Source organism: Panthera tigris, chromosome A1 (genome assembly GCF_018350195.1).
Source record: "Panthera tigris isolate Pti1 chromosome A1, P.tigris_Pti1_mat1.1, whole genome shotgun sequence".
NCBI lineage: Eukaryota > Metazoa > Chordata > Mammalia > Carnivora > Felidae > Panthera > Panthera tigris.
The window spans coordinates 112,121,484-112,144,654 of NC_056660.1; the positions used below are offsets into that span (position 1 = coordinate 112,121,484).

General features: G+C 41.2%; 1 protein-coding gene across 2 annotated transcripts in view; it reads left to right on the plus strand.

The window, feature by feature from the left end:
• The first annotated feature begins 8,772 nt into the window (after positions 1-8,772).
• SMAD5 (SMAD family member 5) overlaps positions 8,773-23,171 on the plus strand; it is a 48,643-nt gene continuing 34,244 nt past the window's right edge. The window contains exon 1 of one of the 2 annotated variants that reach the window (XM_042984410.1): positions 8,773-8,856. The gene's annotated coding sequence lies outside the window, so the exon portion shown is untranslated. The remainder of the gene's footprint in view (positions 8,857-23,171) is intronic. The other variant, XM_042984414.1, reaches the window with a different exon arrangement.

Sequence of the window (23,171 nt, forward strand, 5' to 3'; positions counted from 1 at the left end):
CACACGGAAAGGGTCTGGCAAGATGTCTTATCAACTTATTTATCACAGCTATCTCTCTTTGTGGGATTTCAAGTAACTTTTACTCTGTTTTTGGCCTTTTCTCTGTAATTTGAATTTTTCCAATAAACCTGCATTATTTTTATAAAATTGTAAGGCTATTTTTTTTAAAAATCATATTTAGGGGGGCGCCTGGGTGGCTCAGTCGGTTAGGCGTCCAACTTCAGCTCAGGTCAAGATCTCGTGGTCCGTGAATTCAAGCCCCGCGTCGGGCTCTGGGCTGACGGCTCAGAGCCTGGAGCCTGTTTCCGATTCTGTGTCTCCCTCTCTCTCTGCCCCTCCCCCGTTCATGCTCTGTCTCTCTCTGTCTCAAAAATAAATAAACGTTAAAAAAAAATTAAAAAAAAATCATATTTAGGAATGAAGCATCTCAGGAAATACAGTCTCAAGGATGTAGCTCTTCCTGTAACAACCTTTCCAATGAATGTACCATAGTTTAACCCTTTAGTGCTAAACACACCTTTTCAGAAAAGGTGTTTCACTTTTGCATAATCAAATGGTCTCTTACCTGTGAGAGCTTTTTATTTATTTTTTTTTATAAAATTTTTTTTTTAACATTTATTTATTTTTGAGACAGAGAGAGACAGAGCATGAATGGGGGAGGGGCAGAGAGAGGGAGACACAGAATCAGAAACAGGCTCCAGGCTCTGAGCCGTCAGCCCAGAGCCCGACCCAGGGCTCGAACTCACAGACCGTGAGATCGTGACCTGAGCTGAAGTCGGACGCTTAACCGACTGAGCCACCCAGGCGCCCCTGTGAGAGCTTTTTATAAAACAAAGGGCTCCTCAAAGATATCAAGAGTCCCCTCTCCTGAGTATATTTTGGCTGACACCTTTGAAATGACGATTTTGATTTTCTAGTTTCTGACTCTTTCATCAAGTGTTCAAGGATCTTGAAGACAGAAAACACGTGAACATCCCCCAGGAGACTGTGAGCTTCAACAGTGAAGTCACCTTGGTAGCCCAGTACTTGGCACACTGGCAGGCACATGGTAGGTATCACACAAATATTTAAGTTGAATGAATAAGAGAATGAACAAATGTTACATCTAAGGGCTGAATTTCTGCTTGGGAGACAAGGGGAGTCACACCCTATTCCATACTGAAATTTGATTAAGAACTTTAAAAAATTAAATGGAAACAAAAGTGATTTTTACTAAAACCAGAAGTGAAGCAGAAAATTCAATGGCTCTGTATGGAGGGCCTATAGCAGTCCAGGCACTGATCTAAGTATTGAGGATTTTGTTGTGAAGAGGAGCTTAACTCCAGCGGGGAATATAGACTTTGATCTGGATGGTCTCAAAATATATAATGGGGGGAACCAATCTTGACAGGGTAGAGGGGTTGAGTGGGGCAGAGGTGGCAGGGAAGGCTGTGATAAGAAATTGACCTTTAGGCTGACACCCAAGGTTGATGAGAAGGAGTGAGACAGATGAGGCGTGGTTGGCAAAGCATTTCTGAACTTTCCAAGGTGAAGAGCAATGGCTTCCTGCTTGCAGAGGGAGCCATATGTACAAAGCCCTAAGTTGGGGAACAGCTTGTGGCATGTGAGGAACACAAATGAGGCCAGTGTGTGCAAAGCATGTGCAAGAATATTGGCGATGGCGGGGACCATATTGATCAGGGCAGGGTAGAGAGCTTGAATTTTATCCTAGTTGCAATGGGAAGACTTTGAAGACCTTGAATAGCTTTAATTCCACAGGGATCATAATCTGATTTACATTTTCACCATGTAATAGCTGTTGGGTGGTCAAGGGACTGGAGCAAGACTGGGTGGGAGCAGAAGAGAGTCCAGGGAGAAATGGTAGTGACTGGACCTGACTGTCTGTAGACAGTAGACACAGAGAGACTGGAGAGGTTTTAGATCTGGTTTGAAGGTAGGAATGATACGACTTTATACTGGATTGGAAGTGGGAGGCAATCCTATTTAACCCTGACTGTTTCATCAACATGGCAGCCATTGTCCTTCCTCATCCAGGTACCCACTCTGTCCCCCATTTATGATTTTAATTTTCTACCAGGTACTTTTTACCAGATGACATGTTAAATTGTACTTTTCATATTTTAAAAAATTACCTGTTTATTCTATTAAGGCTGGGATTTTTGTCTATGTTGTTTAATGTCTTTTCCCTGGTGCCCAAAATACACTGGATATGTAGTACGTGGTCCATAAATATTTGTCATATTGTTGAATGAGAGAGGTAATAAATGAACAAATAAATGAGGATGAGAAATAGGGGTAAGTAAAGAATGCTTTAGCTGGCTATTGCTGCATAGGAAACAACCCCAGAATCTCAGTGGTGATCAAGAGCAAACACTAACTTTTCACTCTTGGGTCCCTGAATCATCATGGATGGCTGTGTATCAGGATGCAGGTCTGGTGAGGTAGGCTCTGGGCTATGGTTTGGGATCAGCTCTTGTTAATCTGTATTTTCATCATCCTTGGACCGATGGCTACCTGGGGCCTATTTTTCCGACGGTAGATGGAAAAAGTGCCGAATGCCAAGTCAAACTGTCAAGCACATCTAAAGATTATGTCCATGTCATATCTACTGGCCAAAGTCAACATCAAAGGCACAAAGAAGTAAGTATACTCCACCTTCTCTAGAGAAAGTTAGTGCAAAGTTTTGTGGGAAAAGGTGCAGATATATAATTCCACAACAGGGAAGGGGTGAAGATTTAGGACAATAATCGAATCTACTACAGAAGGCTGCCTGATATTAGCAACTGTGTAAATGGAGTTGCCATTTATTGATGTGGGGGAGATAGGAGCAGGACCAGCCTGGGAAGGAAGGATGACAAATATCAGGAGTTCAAATGTGTACCTGATAAATCCAGAGAGACTGCCAAGGGCAGAAGTTACAAGCAGTACAAGCCTACCCAGCTAAACAAAAGCAGAATATATAGGCTAATGTAATGGGAAGTCAAAGAAAGATCTTTAGAGCTTCAGGCATAGCCAGATCAAGGGATTTTTATCATGGCTTCTCCTCTGTATTTCAGCTGTGCTTCACTCTTTGGGATTCATTGCCGAGCGAATTCCCTCTACTTGGTGGTTAGATGGCCTCTGGCAGCCTCAGACTCAGCCTTAGCTTAGCAGCAACAGTAAGGAAGATTTCTCTCTCCCAACATCCATACATCAGTCTAAGAGCTAATACATGTTACTTTGCTTGGGTCATATGTCCACCTATGAACCATTCATGATGGACTGGCTAGTGGGAAACTAGGATAACCCTCCTAGGTCATATGCCCATCTCTGGGGTGAGGAGTTTGGGACCATGCTTAATATCGAAGAGGAATGGTATCACAAAGGAAGCAGGAGAAAGGGGTTTGGGGAGTATGGCAGGCAGACAAAATCCACAATTACTGCAGTGCAGTAGAGACATTAGAAGGGAGTTCAAGGGTCTGTTGTTCATTAGCCAAGTCCAAGATGGAAACAGAAATTTGGGAATAGTCTGCAAAAGAGAGTACCGTAGGCTTGAGGGTGAATGAGATCACCTACTATGGTGAGAAGAGAAGAGGGTCTACTGTTGGGTAAGATGAAGGCACATTTTATGTAACAAATAAATTTAGGACTGTTTTAGAGGTTGCTGGTGTATCTGTGAAAATACATGCCTTCCATTGCACTACTGTTCTAAGTGCCTATCGAGTTTCTATTTATTGAATCTTCATAATAATTCTATTAACTTGATACTATTGCAATTCCCATTAGGGAATTACAGACGAGGAGACTAAGGCACAGATTGGTTCAGGAACCTGTGCAGAGTCACATAGGGAGTAAGGGAGACAGCTGATGTTCAAACCCGGAAGTGTGGCTTTAGAGTTCTCTTGACTAAGATTTTACGCAGTTAAAAGGCATTGGAGGGAATGTGAATTTCTGTCTCCTTTCCGTCCCTGCAATTTCATAGCATTCCCAGATTTTCACCTGCTGCTCTGCATTTGTGGCAGAATGCACGTGTGGTTTAGCTCATCTGAGACTATGTCTCTGAGGATGAAAATTGAGAACGTAGAACTGTGGCGTTCCATCGAGTTAACTTGGAGGGTGTTTGCCGTCAGGAAGAACAGATGCTGTTTAAGTCAGGAAGAAATGAGTGTTCCCTCCAAGCCCTGCTTTAGAAAGCCTCTTTGTTTTACGACGCTGGGTGCAAGCAACCCTTTTAATTTTGTGTTTTGGATTCCAGCCATAGGAGGCCTTCTTTAATGTAGCAGATGGCTGGAGACAGGCAAGCCAGGTTCCTACACTCTGCATCAAGCGGTCTTCCCTAGAGAGGAATCTCCCAATTATGTTGCTCTGAAAAAGAGAAGAGAAGAGAACTTAAAATGGACACATTAAATTTGCACCGCACGTAAAGTCACCGGTGTTTTAAGCATCTGCAAGCATTTGGGGATCAGGCAAGCTTCTGAGAAGCTGATGAAAACTATGGACTTTTTCTGCAGAAAATGTGTAGGTAGGTATATACACAAAAATGTGCATATTCATTCCAGGGGATGGGGGAGTCACAGAGTTTCTCACATCCGGTCCCTGAAGCTTCAAGGGGTCTAAGACCTGGAGATTCCTGGGCTTTCCGTGAGGCAGTTGTCATTTTTTTTTTAATTTTACTTATCTTTTTTTCAGTATATGAAGACTCTCAACATCTGAGTTGTGAAAATAAAGGGTCTGTGGACTATTAAGGGATCATTTCACCACAGAACACTCAAATTTTACTGGAAAAAAGTCCTTTTTAAAAAATATTGATTTTGAGAGAGAGAGAAAGAGCACGAGCACAAACAGGGGAGGCACACACACACACACACACAGAGAGAGAGAGAGAGAGAGAGAGAGAGAGACAGAATTTCAAGCAGGATCCCTTCTCAACACAGAGACAGATGTGGGGCTTGATCTCAAGACTGTGGATCATGACCTGAGCCGAAATCAAGAGCTAGTTGCTTAACTGACTGAGCCACCCTGGCACCCCTGGAAAAAATCCTTTCAAATGTTGAATCAAATCACTTTAGTGTATTCTCTGGTTCACACAGAACCTTAGCTCTGTAACATGAAGTTTATTTGGGAAACTTTGTGTGATGATTTTTTTCTCTCTCAGATTTTTGCACACTGTTTCTTTGAGATCTCATGCTTCTCGGCACTCTTCTCCACTTAGCTCTGCCTCCTGCACCGTTTCCAGTATGAAGGATTGGGGGTGGGGCTAGTCTGTCCTTTGAAGAACATACAGAACTTGGAGAGGAAGCTTTATCATTTCCAGGACACTGTCCAGAGGAGTCACTCAAACTCAGGCATTTCTTCCTCTGAGGTCCACTTGCCATGACTGTCGGAGGAAGTGAGTGTCTCGGAGGTGGCTATGAGGTAGGACCCTTTGCATCTCTGTGGTCATTCACTGATCCTTTTATGCCGGGTGACTCCTCGAAACACCATCACGTTCTTCCAATTCTAGTGGGTGTGTGTTGGGCATTTAGGGAGAATCTTCTGAGCTGTAGCAAAGCATAGAAATGACATATTTATTAAGGATACTGGCACCAAAATCAGTTTGCCTCAATTACCCTTCAGTTAAAAATTAAAAATAGGGAAACACTGAATTAATGCTTCCAGTTCTTCATGTTCCATATGTGGTCCCCTATTTCCTGAAAATTACTTCCTTTTTGGTTCTGGAAAATTCAAGGTGGGAGTAGGTCATGAACTAAACATTATGGCTGATTCTTTTCACCTAATGAATAATTAAAGCAATTATTTTTATTTATTTATTAGAAAAATTCAAGCAAAGGGCCCATTTTCTCCCTAAACATCAACCCCAATTAAAGAAAACCTATCTGGGGCTTAAAACAATACATACAGCCGCGCCTGGGTAGCTCAGCCGGTTATGCATCAGACTCTTGGCTTAGGTCATCGTCTCACGGTTTGTGAGTTGAAGCCCCTGTCAGGCTCTGTGCTGATAGAGTGGAGACTGCTTGGAATTCTCTCTCCCTCTGTCTCTCTCTCTGACCCTACCTAACTCGTGTGCTCTCTCTTTCTCTCTCAGAATAAATAAATAAATAAACTTTAAAACATTAAAAAAAAACACACACAAAACCTTTTTGTATGTAGCGACATTTTGGACGGGATAACTCTTGGTAGAAGGAGGCTGTCCTGTATATCGCAGAGAAATTAGCAGCTTCCCTGGTCTCTACCCTGTAGATGCCATTAGCACCACCCTCCTGTATGTGACAGTCATGGTTGTTTTCAAATATTGTCAAATATTCCCCTGGGATGGGACAGTCGCCTTTGGTTGAGAAGCACTGGCCTAAATGATCCACAAATAGCTTTCTCTACAAGTATAGTAAGATTGAAGTTTGAAGCTGCTTTTATCTGCTCTCATGGGGGAATGCTAAATCAGTTTATCTATTGTGATGCCCCATTGAGACTATGTCTATTTGTTCAGATCATCCCATTCTACATTTGTTTTTAGAATCCTTTTGATAGTTAAAAACAGGAACTTCCTTATTCCATTCCTATGGCTCTGGTGTGCCTGTTCATTCCCCGTTTGATAATCTTTTCAACTATCTAGATATTTAGCGATCTGATTTTCTATACCCTTTGAGCCTAGGTAATTTCTCAGTCCTTTGGGAGGCATTTTTGTGCGGTTCAAGTTTCCATTCCTTCTTCTATGGTATCATCTCTTCCCACTTCAGACCTAAGCTGAGCTCACATAGCAACTTGGAGAGGTTGGAGTCTGGTTGCTGTGATCAGTAGGTGTGTACATGGTTCAGGAAACACAACTGTTGGCTTTAAGGTTACAAATGTGAGCATTAAAAGGAATCCTGCAATCACAAATTGTTCCTTATATAATGTGCAGTGACTGTAAGATGGCCAACAGTTTGGGGGAGGATTTTACTAGCTGTTTGAAGTGAGGAATGGCTCTAGTGTACAAAATGTTTAAACCAAATTGTTATGTCTTACAATGTTCAACAAAACACTCTGCAAACATCAGTTCTGAGGGGAAAAAAAGGCACCCTCCAAGGCAGGGTTATAGGTGCTTCTGGGAGTTGTAAACCCATGCAGGCTCCAGAAATATGTGCCTTCCAAGGGCTGGAAACTTCTGAATTGCCAACAAATAATCAGTGAGTGTGACAAAGAGTTAAAGTACACAGACGTTACTTTCACAAAATTTATGGTGTAGTAAAGAGGTTTAAGATGGAGACCCGAGACTGCAAACCAATGGTCAATAGGACTAAATCAGGACCATGGATTTGTTTTGCTTGGCTTGGAGAGAATTGGCCTCCAGCGTGTCTAAGAAAGGGAGAAAAAGTGAGAAAGAATGAGAGAAGTGGCTAAGCTTTTAGATAACAGAGATTTTTTTTTTTTTTTTGCATTAAAATCCAGATTTCCAACTGTTTTTGAAAAATCCGACAATCTGCCAACACTGGCCCTTATTCTGTTTCCCTACAGTGGTGGTCGGCTGGAGTGGAACAGCAGCTGTTCTTTGATCAGAATAGGCACTCTCTGGGTCCCCACCCTGGCCTACTACACTTCCTCACCAGGCCTCTGTCCCATTCAAGATTGGCCACCCCTCATGCAGAGACTTCGGCAACATTTACTTTGTCTTCTCACCGTGGAAACAAACTGGTGGGGCCCTGAGCAAAATAGCAGCTGCTCATTTGTGTGAGATGATGCTGGCTCAGGCCACAGAGGTGATAATAGAGGCAGTGAGAAATGGGCAGATTTGGCATATATTTTGAAGGTAGAGTCAATAAGATTTCATGATGGATTGGATTAGGCTATGAGGGAGAGGATTTGGAAAGGACTCCAATTTTGATTTTTACTTAGATTAATTTCTTTCAAAAGTAAACCTATGGTGGAGTATTGGAAAACCAGTATTGACCTCTTAAAATAAGAACATTTAAAAGTCTTTCTTCACTAGTACTCTTCCACATGGGTGCCCTAGGTAGTGCCACCATCATAGTCTGGTAAATGCTGCTGCTTTGGGGAATTTTGAGGGAAAGAACAATGAGAAGAGCCCCAATGACTAAGAAAGAGACTTAGATTCTTGTTCCAGGAGGCGGATTGGAGAGATGCCAGCCTACTGGTGACCTCTGTGCACCTCACTGGCCTCACCTGTCCAGAAGGGTGTGTGTATCCCGAACTACTGGGGTTGATCTCCCAACATGGACGGTCCTACTTCGGGGAACTCCAAGTTCAGGCACTCAAAAGGGGTTGGGAAAGTAGAGGCTCAAAGATTCCCAAATGGGAGGTGTTTCAGGGCTGCCTTGAGTAAGAAACTGTTCTCAAGTTTGTTTTGAAGCTAGTTTTCCTAGAAAGATCTAAGTGAAGAGGACTCTCTTCACCTAGATTTATATAGTTACTTTAAAAATCAATGAAAGCAGCAAACTTGTGTCGGAAGATCTTTTTTTTTTTTTAACAGTTTTTGCAGTTGAGAAAATCCGCAATTGTCCCTATCGAGGGCAATAGTTTTATTTTGTTATCTTCTGGGCTGCTTTGGTGAGTGGAGACTACTAGTGGCCGTTGTGGTGGTGGGAGCTGACAGACTCCCACTCGGGGGCTGGCCATTGCCGCGAGAGCCTCCGGCGGATCGGAAGCTGGACTTGGCCGCGCGGAGCCAGGCGCGGAGGCTTCCTTCCCTCGGGCACCGCAGCGGTCACTCGACCCCTGACGCGCATGCGCGGACCCCAGCGGCGTCCTCCCCGGCTCCTTCCCTCCCTCATCCGGGTCCTGGGCGAGCGGGCGCCGTGCGCGTGTCTCGCGGCCGAGCTGCTAATAAAGTTGCACTGAGGGAAAGCGCAGCGACGGCGCCGGGGGAGTGCGTCCAGCCGGCGGGTGAGTGAGTGTGGGGCCCAGGGCGGGCGAGCGGGCGAGCCGGGCCGGGGGCTGCAGCTTCTTCCGCGACGCAGCTCGCCCTCAGGCCCGAGTGGCTGGACTCCGGCCGAGGTGGGGGCGCTGGGCCGCGGGCGGAACGGAAACCGCCCGGGCCTGCGGGGCGGGAGAGGTAGGCCAACTCCCGGCCTGCAGAGGTTCGGGCGGCCGGGGATGGGGCGGCCCGTCCCGCTGCGGAGGCCGTACAGCGGCCGGGGGCGTCCCGTGGCTGGCCTTGTTCCTGCGCCGCCGTAGCCGCCCGGACTGTGGAGGGAGGCGCTCGGGACGCCCTCGAGGCGGAGGAGGAGCGGTGGGGGCGGGAGGGGGGGGGAATCCCGGCGCTGCTTGTGTCCAGAGGAGCGGTTTGTTCTACCTCATCTAAGCACCACCCTCAGTCACACCCCTGGTAGGATCGCCGTGCTCGGTCGAGCCGTCCGGTCTGCTTGCTACACTGCAAAGCTGTCCAATGGCTTGATGAATCCGTGCCGCCGTCGCTTTGTGTTTCAAAGATAAGGATCCACGCTTATCGGTGGGAATTACACTCTGGGCACTTGTGACCTGCTACTGCACTCAGCTGGTAGTTAGACATGGTTTCTGCCCGTTGCCGTGCCAGTTTTCACCATTGCAAAGATTCCTTCCCCTTCGTGTTAACTTCTGCATTGCTGCAAGGAGAACGCCAAGCCGTGCCTGTTTGCACATTCAGCCTCTGCCCGGTCTTTCACTTTAATATCAGTACTCAAATTCATATTCCGGGCTCTCCCCCTCCCCCGCCCGTTTTCCTCTCTTCCCCTTTCAGCTGCTGTTATTACGTGGAGTTTGGAGCCTAAGCTTTGAAAACTCCCATGTGGCGCCTGTCTTAAGTCGGAGCATGCTCAGTAGCCAAAACAGATTTTGGTTGCAAAAAAGAACTGGGGCGAGGATAGTCCGGGTATTTGGACGTTTGCCCGATTCCTAACAAAATGTTCCAATTCTGGTTTTGATGGCATTGGAGAATGGAGCTGTAGGCCAGCCTGGAGGTGAGGAATGCCTGAACACCCTGGGCCAGATCGCTATCTTGATTGCAGAGACATTGTTTCCTGACCAGCTGGAGGTCTAGAGTTGTTGGGGTGGTGGGGGGGGGGGCGGGGAGGGGGGAACATTCCTGGCTGCTTGTGCGTTTAAATGGGTGTGGTGCTAAGTATATCTTGTTTACCTTATCTTTCTGTGGAAAAAGTTTTGAAGTCTGGTTGGGTTTGTCACATCATGCCTGTTGCCTAGCACTGCCTAAAGTGCTCTTATCTAGCAACAGAGGCCGGGTAGGTGGAGGTCGTGGCTTGGCCTCACAGAAGTTGAGAGTAAAGGATGCTTGGGTTGTTGTTTTAAAAATTATTTAAGTTCTTTTTAAATAGAGCGCTTGAATTTCCTTAAGAGGACCCGAATTGCCCCGAGCAAGTTAGTGTTCAATTTTAATTGAAAGGAGTTCTAAGATTTCTGCAAGGTGTCAATGTGGAAGTGGCCCTTGTAGGCAAAACAGTTCTTAGACACAGTGTGACAGTTTGGTATTGATCAGGATACTGTTGTGAAATTAGTGTGTTCCAGAGTCAGTAAGTAAGGGATTATTTTACAGATTTGTACAACTTTCTTTTTTTTCTTTTACTCCTTCTTTGGTAACTATTTTTTCCCTCTGTGGGGAACCCCAAGATGACAAGAATGCACACATCATAAGAGACAATTTACCAAAATTTCACCTTCACAAAAGTGGTGCATAATACGTTTTAGAGTTTTAAATTTTAATTTTTGTTTTGTTTGTTTGTAGATCTATTTTCCCTTTCTATTGCAGAACCCTTGGTCAGTGTGCCTTTCTTTTTGACATGGGTGTTTTTATCGCATGACTGTTACCCTGTACCTTTGTTACAAAATTTCATTCATTATTTATCCTTCCATTCCTTTCAGGTTTGAAATAGCTGAAATCGGCAATAAATGTTAGGTGAACATTCTCAACTGACTTTACTCTTAGATTTTAAATGCATCCATATGATACAGTGTGGTAAAAAGGAAAGTCAGCAGTGGACTGAAAAAAGAATAAAATATTTTTGTAGAATACGTGCAGATTTGCTGGTATTATCTACTCGTCTGGTTCACCTCCGTAGGCGCCACAGAAATGGGTAGATTGATACGTGCTGCATTTCTTTCCCCTCTGGCAAAGTCAGCTATTAATTTCAGTGGGAGACAGTGACAGAATGTTGTTACTAATGAGGTTTGAATCAGATGTTGTTTACTGTTAGTTATGTAACATGTTGCTGGAAGTATTATTAAAAGTTGCCTTCTGTAGCAAGGTAGAGGCAAGTAAATTCTGCTTACTCTTCACTGAGTTTTAATTCTTGGCTGAACCTGAAGGCACATTACACTATAACCATAATTATACCTGGGCAGCCTGTCTGTTTCCTGTTTTCATCATGAACCCAAACATTATGATTTGCAGGGATGATCTTTTTTGTCCTTTGCGTTAAACAGAGGCAGTGTGTTTTCTCTGTCTACTGAAAACAGATTTGTAACTTGGTCAAATCAAAGATACTGGATTCTCTGTTTTTGAAGACCAAACAGTAAAATACCAGTTTTTCACTTATTAGTAATGTAAATTGAAATACTAATGCTATCTTAAAAAATCTATTTTACATACTGTTTGATAGTGCTTTATGTAAATTTTAATCTTACCAGTAGTTTGTAGAGTGTGTGAATTAAGAAAGCCCTTTTTGTTTATGACTTATCAGTGTTTATTATTACCAGATGTATATGTTGGTTTAGGCAGTGAGCCACACATTTGGATAAATTTCAGAGTCTGCTTGAGTGTACTTTAGGATATAGCCGCCTTTATTCCTTTGGTTTATCATTTTTCCCTGTTCTCTTTACTTCTGGAGGGTCTGTGTTCATTTCTCTTTTTTTTAATTTTTCTTTCTTTCTTTTCTTTTTTTTTTTTTTTAATGTTTATTTAGAGAGAGAAGAGAGTGAGTTGGGGAGGGGCAGAGAGAGAGGGAGACACAGAATCCGAAGTGGACTCCAGGCTCTGAGCTGTCAGCACAGAGCCCGACGTGGGGCTCAAACCCGCAAAGCACGAGATCATAACCTGAGCCCAAGTCGGATGCCTAAGCTACTGAGCCACCCAGGCGCCCCACGTGTCTCCCTCTTTGTGTGTGTATGTTCCATACTAATCACAAAGAAGAAGCCACAATAGTTTATTTCTTCACATGTTACCAGTGTCTTATATCTGATGGGTGTGCCACTTGACTCAAGGTCAAAGACATTGAAGATTTCCTTTTATAAAGGACAGTTGCAGCCTGAGAGATGATTTGTAACTCCACCAGTCTGATTATTCTGGAGAGGAGAGTTATCTGGAAGGCTAGGACCCAGGAAGACTGCAGGGAGATAGGGTGCTTTCCCACCAAAGAAGATGGTGCACGACCCCAGGAAGCCTATCCATGTCTTTTCACACCTTGTTTTTCCACTTCCAAACCTAATAGAATAACAGTAATTGAAATTTTTAGTGTTAGATTATCTAGTTTATTGTCGTTATCTAGAACTCTGAATCCGAGAAGTATGTGTACTAGTTGGAAGGTTAAGATACACAGTTCGTTTTGAAGAATTGATTGTTGTCAGGACCAGTTAATTTCCCATTTTCGTACATCACGTTTACATTCTAACATTTTTATTGTTTGAAAGATGGGACAATTACAGAGTTAGTAGGTTTTTCACAAATAGTCACCTAGTTTCCAGCTCTTCAATATTTTTTTTGTTTGTTTTTTTGTGTTTGCCTTGGGCAGCTAGCTGGAGACATTTTTGGCCCCATCTTAGGAGGGAGGTGGTTTCAGTGACTTTTCTTCCTGCTTTTACTGTGATATTCCTGACTTGGTTGTGACAGTATTTTAGAAGAAAGAATTATTTATCAGACAGTTCTGTATGGGCAAGACTAAAATTGAAATTCACTTTTGGAAGCTAGTTGTTAAAGTACATTTTGTGAACAGGTTTTGCTTTTGAATTCTCTGGTGTACTAGTCTCTGTAATGTTCATCCAATTTACAGAGGAGTATACTCTGAAAATCTGACAATGGTTTGATCTGTTGTCTGATTTGAACTGGATTTCCCCTTTTGATTTCCGTATATATGTGTTACTTTGTTACTGCTGAAAATAACAGTAAGAAAAGAAGCTAGTGTCACCATCCCGCTTTTCTCTGAGCTTAGCACCTGGAGTCCTGAGAAGTGCCTTACGCTTTGCCCATTTAACTATGATCTCAGAATATGGCTGGTGCTTTCAAGGCAAGTTTTGTTTTGTTCAGTTTTGTTTTCATGATGTGTCAGGATCTGCCTTGCATCCTATCTGGTGGGCTGTATAACTTGAGATCTAGTTATTCTGGTTTCTGTGTTCCCAGGAAAAGCGGGTACTGTGGAAATATTTCAGAGCTAGTCTTTTGTTTTTTTCCCCCTTATTCACCTCTATCTGCCCACTTAAGTGAGTACCTACTTAACTCACTGACCATTTCCATTTCCACTCTTTGGAGCTGAGTGTACATTAAATGAATGATGACAACAGCTGAAAAGGTATCCAGAGCCATATTTGCTCCTTTTTCTTCTGAGTAGGTGACTTGAACTCTGAGGTGCATGTGAGGTATGTGGAGACCATCCTCCTAAAGCGTTGTGTACTCAGGTTAGTGCTTGGTGCTCCAGAGACACATTTGGTAATGTAATGATTTGGTATCACTTGACGATTTTATAATTTAAAGGAAAGCACCATAATGATTGACCAGCTCTGTGTCTATTCCTGTGCCTACACGCCTGTGCAAGTATACTCAAACACATCTGGTAGTAATAGAGGAAATCTTGCAGGCTCTGTGGGGGTGAGTATACATCTAGATCAGGCTCTGCTTAATTAGAGGACTTAGAGGAGCAGGTGAAGTTTAAAGAGTGATTAAAAACTGGGAAACAAAAGTCTGGATGTGGGAGATAAAAACGTAGAGACTTGTGTGGGCACAAAGAGAGACTATGCAAGATAATCTGTGAGAAGTGTCAGGGAACATGAGTTCAGCTCCTGACTGGCTTTGAAATCCACCGTGAGAATTTTTGATATCTTTGGAAATTGAGAGCCACGATTTGGAAAAGTAGTGATTTAAATGTTTCTCTAGGAAAGTTATTTTGGTGCCCATGTGGTTGTATCCCCTCTTCCTCATATATGTTCCCATAAAGAATAGTAGGATTTCTGAATCAAGAAAGCTTGTGGGAGGGGTGCCTGCGTGGCTCAGTCGTTTAAGCGTCCAACTTCGGCTTGGGTCATGATCTCACGGTCCGTGAGTTTGAGCCCCACGTCGGTCTCTGTGCTGACAGCTCGGAGCCTGGAGTCTGCTTCGGATTCTGTGTCTCCCTCTCTCTCTGCTCCTCCCCCGCTCATGCTCTGTCTCTCTCTCTCTCTCTCTCAAAAATAAATAAACATTAAAAAAAATTTAAAGAAAGAAAGCAAGCAAGCTTGTGGGCAAACTTGGTCCTGGTTTGTTTCTCTTCTCTGCCTGCAGCCAGGGATGTGGCTTACGTGTTTTAGTAATTGTATGTCTGGATCTAGGATTGGTTTGACACTGGTGGTGCTGATACATGGTGACTACTATTGATGTTAGAGCCATAAGGGTAAGATATTTTTAGAGCTTTACCCCCACCAGCCACAAAAACAGTTACCTTTGCAAGTGACTTCTTTACATGTTTCTAAGGACCTTGTTTCTCAGACCTGCTGTAAAACCTAAGACTCTTGTTGAAATGGTGGGAGGTAGGGTTCTAATCTCAAACTTAACGAATCTGAATTTTGTGGGATGGTTATGAGAAATGCGTTTCCTTAGGACCCCCATCTGTAATTCTTTTGTACAGGTTTGGCTGAGATCATGGTGGGTTGTGACCCAACTGTATGGGCATTTATTTGCATGGGTTGATGTGCTCAGGAGATTTTGTTTTGGCTAACAGTGTTGGATGAAAGTTTTGGATTGGTCACTTGCCTTTTACTTTGGATTGAAGCAGTTGGAGAGGTGTTGGAGCAGAAAGTGAAGGAGCTGTTTCTGTGAATTGTTTTGTCAAGTCTGGGCACGAACCGTGTGTGTGTGTGTGTGTGTGTGTGTGTGTGTGTGTGTGTGTCTAGGGATGAGTTTGGAGGGTGGTTTGTGTATATCTTCTGGGAGTTGGTCAGGAGGTCCTACTTAGGTATCTTGAGGTAAGAACAGGATCTTTGGGTTTTCATATTAATATGATTTCATTTGAAATGGAAGCCTGGTGAAGCTTAATAACATTTTATTTATACATTTAATGTATGTAAAATGTAACTCCTGATCTTCCTTTAGCTTTGTTATCAGTTTTCCCCCAAATCAGTTGATGACAAATCCTGTTCTTCCAGTTGTCAGGGCTGACACCTTGGAATCATTGTTGATGCCTGTGTTCTCACATTCCCCTTATCTCTTCTATCAGGAAACCTACTATTCCCTAAAATGCATGTGAAGTTGTCTATTCCCCACTGAACTGCCATCACTCTGATCTAGGCCATTATCATCTCTCACCTAGCTTACTGCAACTCTGAACTGGTCTTCCACTTTTACCCTTGCTGTTTATTCTCAACACATGAGCCAGAGTAGTTAGTTCTTTAATGTTTGTCAGAAAATGTTCTGTCTCCACTCAGAGCTCTCAAATGGGTCCTCATTTGAGTTATAGTAAAAGCCATTGCCCTTATATGCAGGATGTCCAATCTGGGTCTCTCACCTACTGAACCCCATTCATTATTTTCCCTTCCTCGTTCACTTTATTCTCATGCTACCTTGGTCTTGGCAGTTCTCAGAATGTGCCGGACGTGCTCCCACCTTGAGATCTTTGCATTGCCTATTGCATTTGCCTGCCATGATTTCCCCCAGATGTCTGCCTGTCTTGCTCCTGTTTCCTTCATGTTTTGATTCCTTTGGTGTCTGCTTAAGTGAGGCCCACCTCAGCTGCCCTATTTAAAATCACACCTCTCCCACCACACTTAACATTCACCTTCCTCTGCTCTATTTTTCTCCCTAGCACTTTTCCCCAAACAAACTACAGTATTGCTTATTTATTGCCTTTGTCTGTCTCCCTCCTCTGGAGTGTAATCTACCGAGGACAAGCGTTTTGGGTCACTTTATTCATGTGTATATTCCCAGCTCCTGGAATGCTACCTCAGAAAATATCCTTCTGAATGAATTGAATAAATTTCAAAGGTGCTCTGAATATGCTTAGTATTGTTTCTTAAAGATTATTCTCTGGTGAGAGAGATAAAAATCATGTAAGTCAGCAAATACTTACAAATTGATTTATACACTGAAGGAAATGAACATGGTATTAGATGAGGGATTGGGGAAAACCTACTTTATATAGGATTATGAGGTGATCAGGGAAGGTCTCTGGGATGACACTGAAGCTGAAGTCTGAATGCCAAGAGAGCTTGGAAATTAGTGGTTGGGGCTTGAGGAGAGTGGTTTGGGCAGAGAATGGCCTTTGTAAAATCCCGGAGGTACAAAAGACATTCCAGTATAGGAAGATAAATTCCTTTGAAAGACGAATTCTTACTAATATTTTTTGAGAGCAGGAAGTGTTTGCCCCTAGTTTCTCATTGATTTTTCTTAAATTTCAGCTTCCAAATTTGAATAGTCCTAGATAGATCTGTTGGAGATAATTTTTTTGAAATATGAATGTCTCTTGACATATAAGTCCTCTCTTTAGTAAGGATTTTAATATGGCTGAGGTATAGCTGCACTTTGGTTTTCAAATTTGTTTTTTCCCCTGACTATATTGGAAGTATGTTTGTTTTAAGAAGTAAAGAATTGTATGAAGCAGAAAGTGAGAAGTACACTACCCCTTCAGCTAAGGCCCTTTCAAAAGCTTTTTGTGCTCATTCTCTTTCATTTATTAAACAAATATTTCTTGAGCATGTGTATCACCGGGCTTACAGTGATGAGTGAAAATAGGTATGGTTCCTCTAATATACATTCCTGCAGAATTTGTACTCTTACGGAGTTGGACAGATAAATGTAAAAATATAGTGTGTTAAGTGCTACAAAGTAGAGTTATGTGATGCAGTAAGAGTGTTTAAGAGGGGTGTTTCGTCTGTGCACCACCATCTGGGAAGGCTTCCTGAAGAAGGGATGCTTGAGCTGAAATAGAATTAATGTGTGTGTGTGTGTGTTTTGTAATATGCTAGATTCTTCTGTAATGCATGATATTTCTTAATTTTATAATGTGTATAATGTTCTCTGTATATCTCTGAGGTACCACTGCTTTTTCTTTGTATTTCCAAGGTACTCTGCATTATTAATTGAAAGTTTGCAGAAGAATTTCAGGGAACTTAACACACAAGGATTTCTCAATCTTACTGTTACCTGTTTGTTTTTGTTTTTGTTTTTGTTTTTTAGCTCTGGGGAGGAGTCATTTCTCCAAGAAATAAAAAAAAAAAACCCACTGTAATGAAAAAGTCATCCAGTCAGGTCTTCATAAACAGAGGTAGACTATAAACTTCCAAGGTGTGGTAGGTAATAGGTCATAGTTATTTTCTCAAGTCCCACCAAGTTCTGATATAAGAAGTAGCACACATTCCTGTCTGCTCAGTTACTGGCCTTCTCTGCTTGCTGTACATATTTTTAATTTTATTTTAATGGCTCATCTTTCTTGGTTATCATACGAAAGTAAATCTAGAAGAAAATGAAGTGGTGTACGAACCAGCATATGAAGCTGTTCACAATACCTTCTCTTCTTCCCATTACTTTTTAAGATCTTTGATACTACAGATAGTGTCTTTTCAGCCTGACTTTTTGGCTTATTAGATACTCAGCCGGTTTTGAGTAAATGAAACCTGCCCTCTCAGAGTCAGCTCTCCCTTCTGTTGCTATGGTCCTCCAAATCTACACATCCCTCTTCTCTTGAGCTTTAGTTTCACTATTGCCGGGACGTGTATCTGTGCTTACTTCCTCCTGGCCCTCCACAGCCTCCTCTTGGCTAGATCTAGAATTGTCCTTTTTAGGTAAGTGATGTCTTTATTTTTCAGCTTTTAAACCGTTACCTTTCTTGTTTGCCCTTGGTCTCTTCTGGGTAGTTACCAAATCCTGTTGATGTTTTATTTGTAATGCCCATCACATCACTTCATTTTTGTCTCTACTGCCATCCCTGTCCTGCTCTGTGTACCACTGTGCTGGAGTGTCTTCCTGTCATAGTTGGATTTCTACCATATATTCCATCTACTCTCTGCCTCCTGAATTAAGTCTCTTACTTAGTCATGTGCTGTTGCCATTTTTGACTTCTCGAAATTCCTCTTTGGATGTGTTTTTCTGCTTAGAACTCTACACTGCACATAGGGTTCCTTCTAGCAGCCGGGCTGTAGCCCTGTATTCATTCTTTCCCTGTTTGGCATTCATTCGGGGACCTTTCCCTTTTGCTTCACAAACTAATTGTCCTCTTCCTGCCTCATTTGGCTTAATAATACTTGGTTTTTCTTATTCTTGTTCTTTATTAACAACTGTATTGTGATTTATAGATTGTCATCTTCCTCTTTTGAGCTTGTGATAAGCATTCCCAAAATATGTGCAGAAATGATGTGCTGTTATCCTTGCCTCATCCTTAAGACTTTTATCCACTTCCCTGCAATGTATGTGGTGGGGGAAAGACCCAGAGCTAGGCAGAGCTAAGATGTTTTGTATACTGGCGAAGCCTTCCACTTTTTGTCACTAGCCATTTGCAGCCTAGTTAATTTTTTCTTCAGCATTCTTATTCACAAATATATCTTTTTACCTTCTTTCTCTCCTGTTTTCCAGTTATGTTGGAATAATTCCTCTTTCTTTCTGTTTTATTTATGATCCCCCTAAATAGATCTAAGTTTCACAGTGTTTGATCACCAGATTTAGTTACATTTACTCAAACTGCAATATTGATGGAAATTAACTGGCTCAACTTACACAGGTTGTCACAGGTATTTCCTAACAGGATTTTAGATTTGGGGACATTCTCTGGCTTTAAAGCTAGAAATAGAAAATCCCTGAAAGGAATATTTTGGGTACTGTTCAGTTTAATTTGTATTTTTTGGTTTGTTTTACTTGGTTAGCCCACTATGCATTACTGTCATAAGACTTGACTTCTAAGGAAAAGGCTCATTTTGACACTTACAGTTGTAAAAGTTTGGTATAGTACAACCTCAGAGCAAAAAAGAGAAAACAGAATTTGTCTTCTCTCCCTGATTATGCTATTGAAATAAGGCTTTAATATTTGTAAATAAAGGTTAAAATGTAAAAGATGTTAAACATTAAATGTTACAAATTTGAAATAGCTTCTTATGAATGTTTATTGCAAAAGAAAGTAATTCCATGATTTCAGTTCCTTGAAGTCTCCTTGTTTTCCTAGGAGTTAATTATCTCACCTTTAAAAAATAGTAGCAAATATGTATTATTCCCACTGGTGTACATTAGGGTAGCTTTAATGTGATCACTGGCCCAGGATGAAGATGGGAGGCACAAATAGAATCTGCTTAGAAGCCAGGTTTTCGTGTAGAACACTGTCTCATATATCTGGGCTGTGAAATGCATTTTCCTTTTTACTTAGAGGAGAGCACAGAGGTAAGCAACGAGACACTATGAGGAATGAACATCTCTGAAATTGGGAGATGTCTTATAATCAATGGCATTTGAGTATTGGTTTTAGCTGGGTGACATTTGTGTTGCAGTTGTCCTTGCAGGTGCATAAACTCTGCCTTTCTGTTTATGTTGCTGTCATTTCTTTCATTTACACCCTTTGGGAAGATCAGGCAAGTATCAGAATTTGCAGGAGGGATGTCCATGGCTTGAATGACAATACTGGGGTAGTACGGGGACATTCTTCAGACCTGCAGTCTGAGGGCAGAGACTGATACTGTGAAGAAAAATTTTAAGCGGTAAGAAAGCACTGTGTGATAGTTTAATTTGCAACCTGTTCTTCCTTCAAGGTTAATAAAATAATGGTACATCTTAAGTAGATGGCTTCGTATATTCATTGAAATAAAGTAGCTCAGCTATATATTTAAAATCCTCAGCCTGATCTCAGAAATGTTCATGATTATTGCAACAGTAGTAACTGCAGTTCTCCTTTACTGAGAATGTGCCATGCCAGGCACTGAGTTAAGTGGGTATCTCATTTAATTCTCAGAACTGATATTTATTATACAAAATAGGAAAAAATAGAGGTTTAGGTGTAAATGTTAAATCCAGAATTTGAACCCAAGTTTATTAGACTTTTTAGATCTGGTGTTTTTATGTGTTACAATGCATATATCGTTATCCGTTGTGTAGATTAGCCTTATTTTATTGTATATTTCTAGCCAGTTCTTTAGTTTTACCACCTCAGTTCTAGCAAACTGAATTATTTTCTCATCCTGGTGGATGAAAACTCAGATTTTGTGTCTTTACTCACAATTATTTTTATGCCTCTGATAAAGCTACTTGGTGGTTCTTGTCTCCCTTCCCCTGTGCCCAAAGGGCCATCCCCTTAATTTATTGTAGCACCTTCTACACCCTTAGGGCATCTGCCATTCTCCATTGTGTATTGCAGAGAGGTATGGGCATATTTTCATAGCTTATCAATTTGTAATTCTTTAAAGTTTTAGTCTGGACTTGATTTATCTTTTTTAGTCTTTTAGTTTCTTGCTTAGTGGTTTGCCCTTTTTAGGTGCTCTCAGTGAATGTGTGTTGTGTAAATAAGACCGTGAGTCTGAGATTAAGATTAGCACTGGTTATGTCTGTTTGTGCCTCAATAGACTCTGAAGGCATTGTAGAAAGGGAGCACAGAGAACCAGATTAATTGCCTAGCAATATGTAACCTCTGAAGACTGAAGTTATTCAGTATAGCTTTGGGGACTTTCCTCTATTACTAGGATAAGTTTAGAGATACTATAGGAAGGTATTATGGATGGTTATGCACAGCTGACTGAGCTGAAATTGGTGTTCTCCGTGTTTGTGAATTCATTTTACTTAGTGAAAAGCAAAAGAGGTGTGAAAAATTGAACCAACTTTTCATGAACAGATTCAAAATTCTACATTTTGTTTACTAGAAAACCTAGTCATACCCTGATTTTCAAAGGATTGAATGTTTATTTGGGGTTCATATTACAGATGCTAATATATGCATACTAGAAAAAAGTATAATATCTTATTTTGTTTTTTGTGTATGTAGTGAGAAATTCTTTTCATAACCAAGGACTTGAGATAGTAAAATAAATCTATTGCTGTATCCAAAGCACTGTGATAGTTTTATTTGTGTGGATCAAGGTATTGTCTCGAATCTGATAGATTTTTACAGAATAGTTTACAGGAGAAAATTTATCATACGGGTACAGTACAGCAATTTTGATCCCAGTAAAACAATTTTATTTAGAAACCTAAATGTTAAATATTAATGAAGTGAATGAGTGAGATTTAGGCTGTTAAAATTATGTGTTCTAGTGATTAGTGTGGCAAAAATGTCCTAATGAAATAAAAAGGCTTTGGAGTAAGGCTACCATAATGAATATAAATTTTTAATTAAATTTTAATAAAATATAAATTTTATTTTTATAATTTTATTATAATAGTAATAAACACTAGTCTTTCATACATATTGACTCATTTTGTTCAATTGAGAGGAGAATGGGTTGAAGTAGATAAAGAGGTTAATGAAGTATGTTAAGTGGTATAAAGAATCACTTTGAAAGTGAGCATATTGAACAAGATTATCCTTGGTCTCTGAAACTATATAATGTTGTGATAACAACACTTTGAGTATTTTAGAGAAGTCAGAGATAGGGAGAACAGTAGAGAAGGTCTTTAAGGAAAGAATATTCTTTGGTGGGAGACTTTTCTTTTTAGGGTACCGTGTGTACAGTGTTGAGGAGCGTGAGTTCTGGAGCCAGCCTGCCAAGTTTCAATTCTTGGCTCTATTTCTAATCTATATAAATAAGCAAGTTACTTTTAATTTCTCTTTCCTTGTTCTCTCATCTGTAAAATGAGAATAGTGGAATTTACCTGATATGGCTATTGCGAGATTTTAATGATTTTTTTGTCTCTCAGAGTAACGTCCTTAACAGTGTTAACATAGTGTTCGATAAATGTTAGTGGTTTTTTATTATCATCATCATCATCATCAAAGGAATATTAATGTTTTTGCTTTAGCAATTGATTTTGTAGAAAGGAAGCTGTTGGATTCCTTGAAATAGCTATATTCTTTTTAAGAAAGCCAATTGCCCCACAAAAGTCTACCTCTGTAGGTAACTTCTTAAGATCATTCATGCCCTGTTGTCGCTTCAGTCATTAACATTGCAGCCCATGTTCCATGCTTTGTACAGAGAATTTCCAGCACAGCACAGCAATGGAGAGCTTCGTAAGGATAACTAAGTCATTAAGAAAAGCTTATGCTACATTTAGGTCTTCCTGAACTAACGATAATTGGCTCTAAAGAAACCCATTTAAAATGAAACCATTTAAAATTAGATCTGTATTTTATACTAAATTGTGAATAAAAGGTCTGATTGGGACTTCATCTTCAAAAATTAAAACTTGGGAAAAATATTAAGTTACAGTTGTAAACATGTATTCTTATGATGAGCAAAGAATGGATCAAGTTTGATGGACAGGCTTAATTTTTCTCACAAGATAATTTAGCATGATAAGGCATCGTTATGTTTGTCATGCGTGCTACTAACATGAAGAGCTTTTTTGTGTTTTTTGTGAAAATATGCATAAAAAATACATACTGATTTTACTAAGGATCGCTCTTAATCCTTTGTCAGTGAAGTTGTTCTCTCTCCACTAAGATAGGCTTGCTTACTGTAAGTGTAAACATGGTGAATTCTTTCAGCTCATTGTTCCCTATCAGTGTAAACCCACTGCAGACGTACCATCCATCTTGGCAATATCACATCACTCCTGCGGGTCTCTTGGAGGCGAAGGGAACTGCAAATCTGATGCTTATGCTGCTTGCTGTCTGTCCATGAGTGTTAAAGTCCTTTGTCTCTGAATCTGGAGTCCCATGTCCTTCGTCAGCATCCGTGAAACAGTTAACAGACTAACTTACTTGCTTGGGGTTGGGGAATGGTAGGGTAAAATTAAATCCCCGACCCTACATTGTTGGCCGTTATTTTAATAAACTTTGTAAAATTTTAGAGTATTTTGCAAACTTTGTACTTTCACTGGTGGCTTGTAAGCCATTATGGTAAGGGAAGTGTTAGTGAATGGGAACTAATTTTGTAAGTGATCAGTTCACAAACAAATTTTTTTAAAG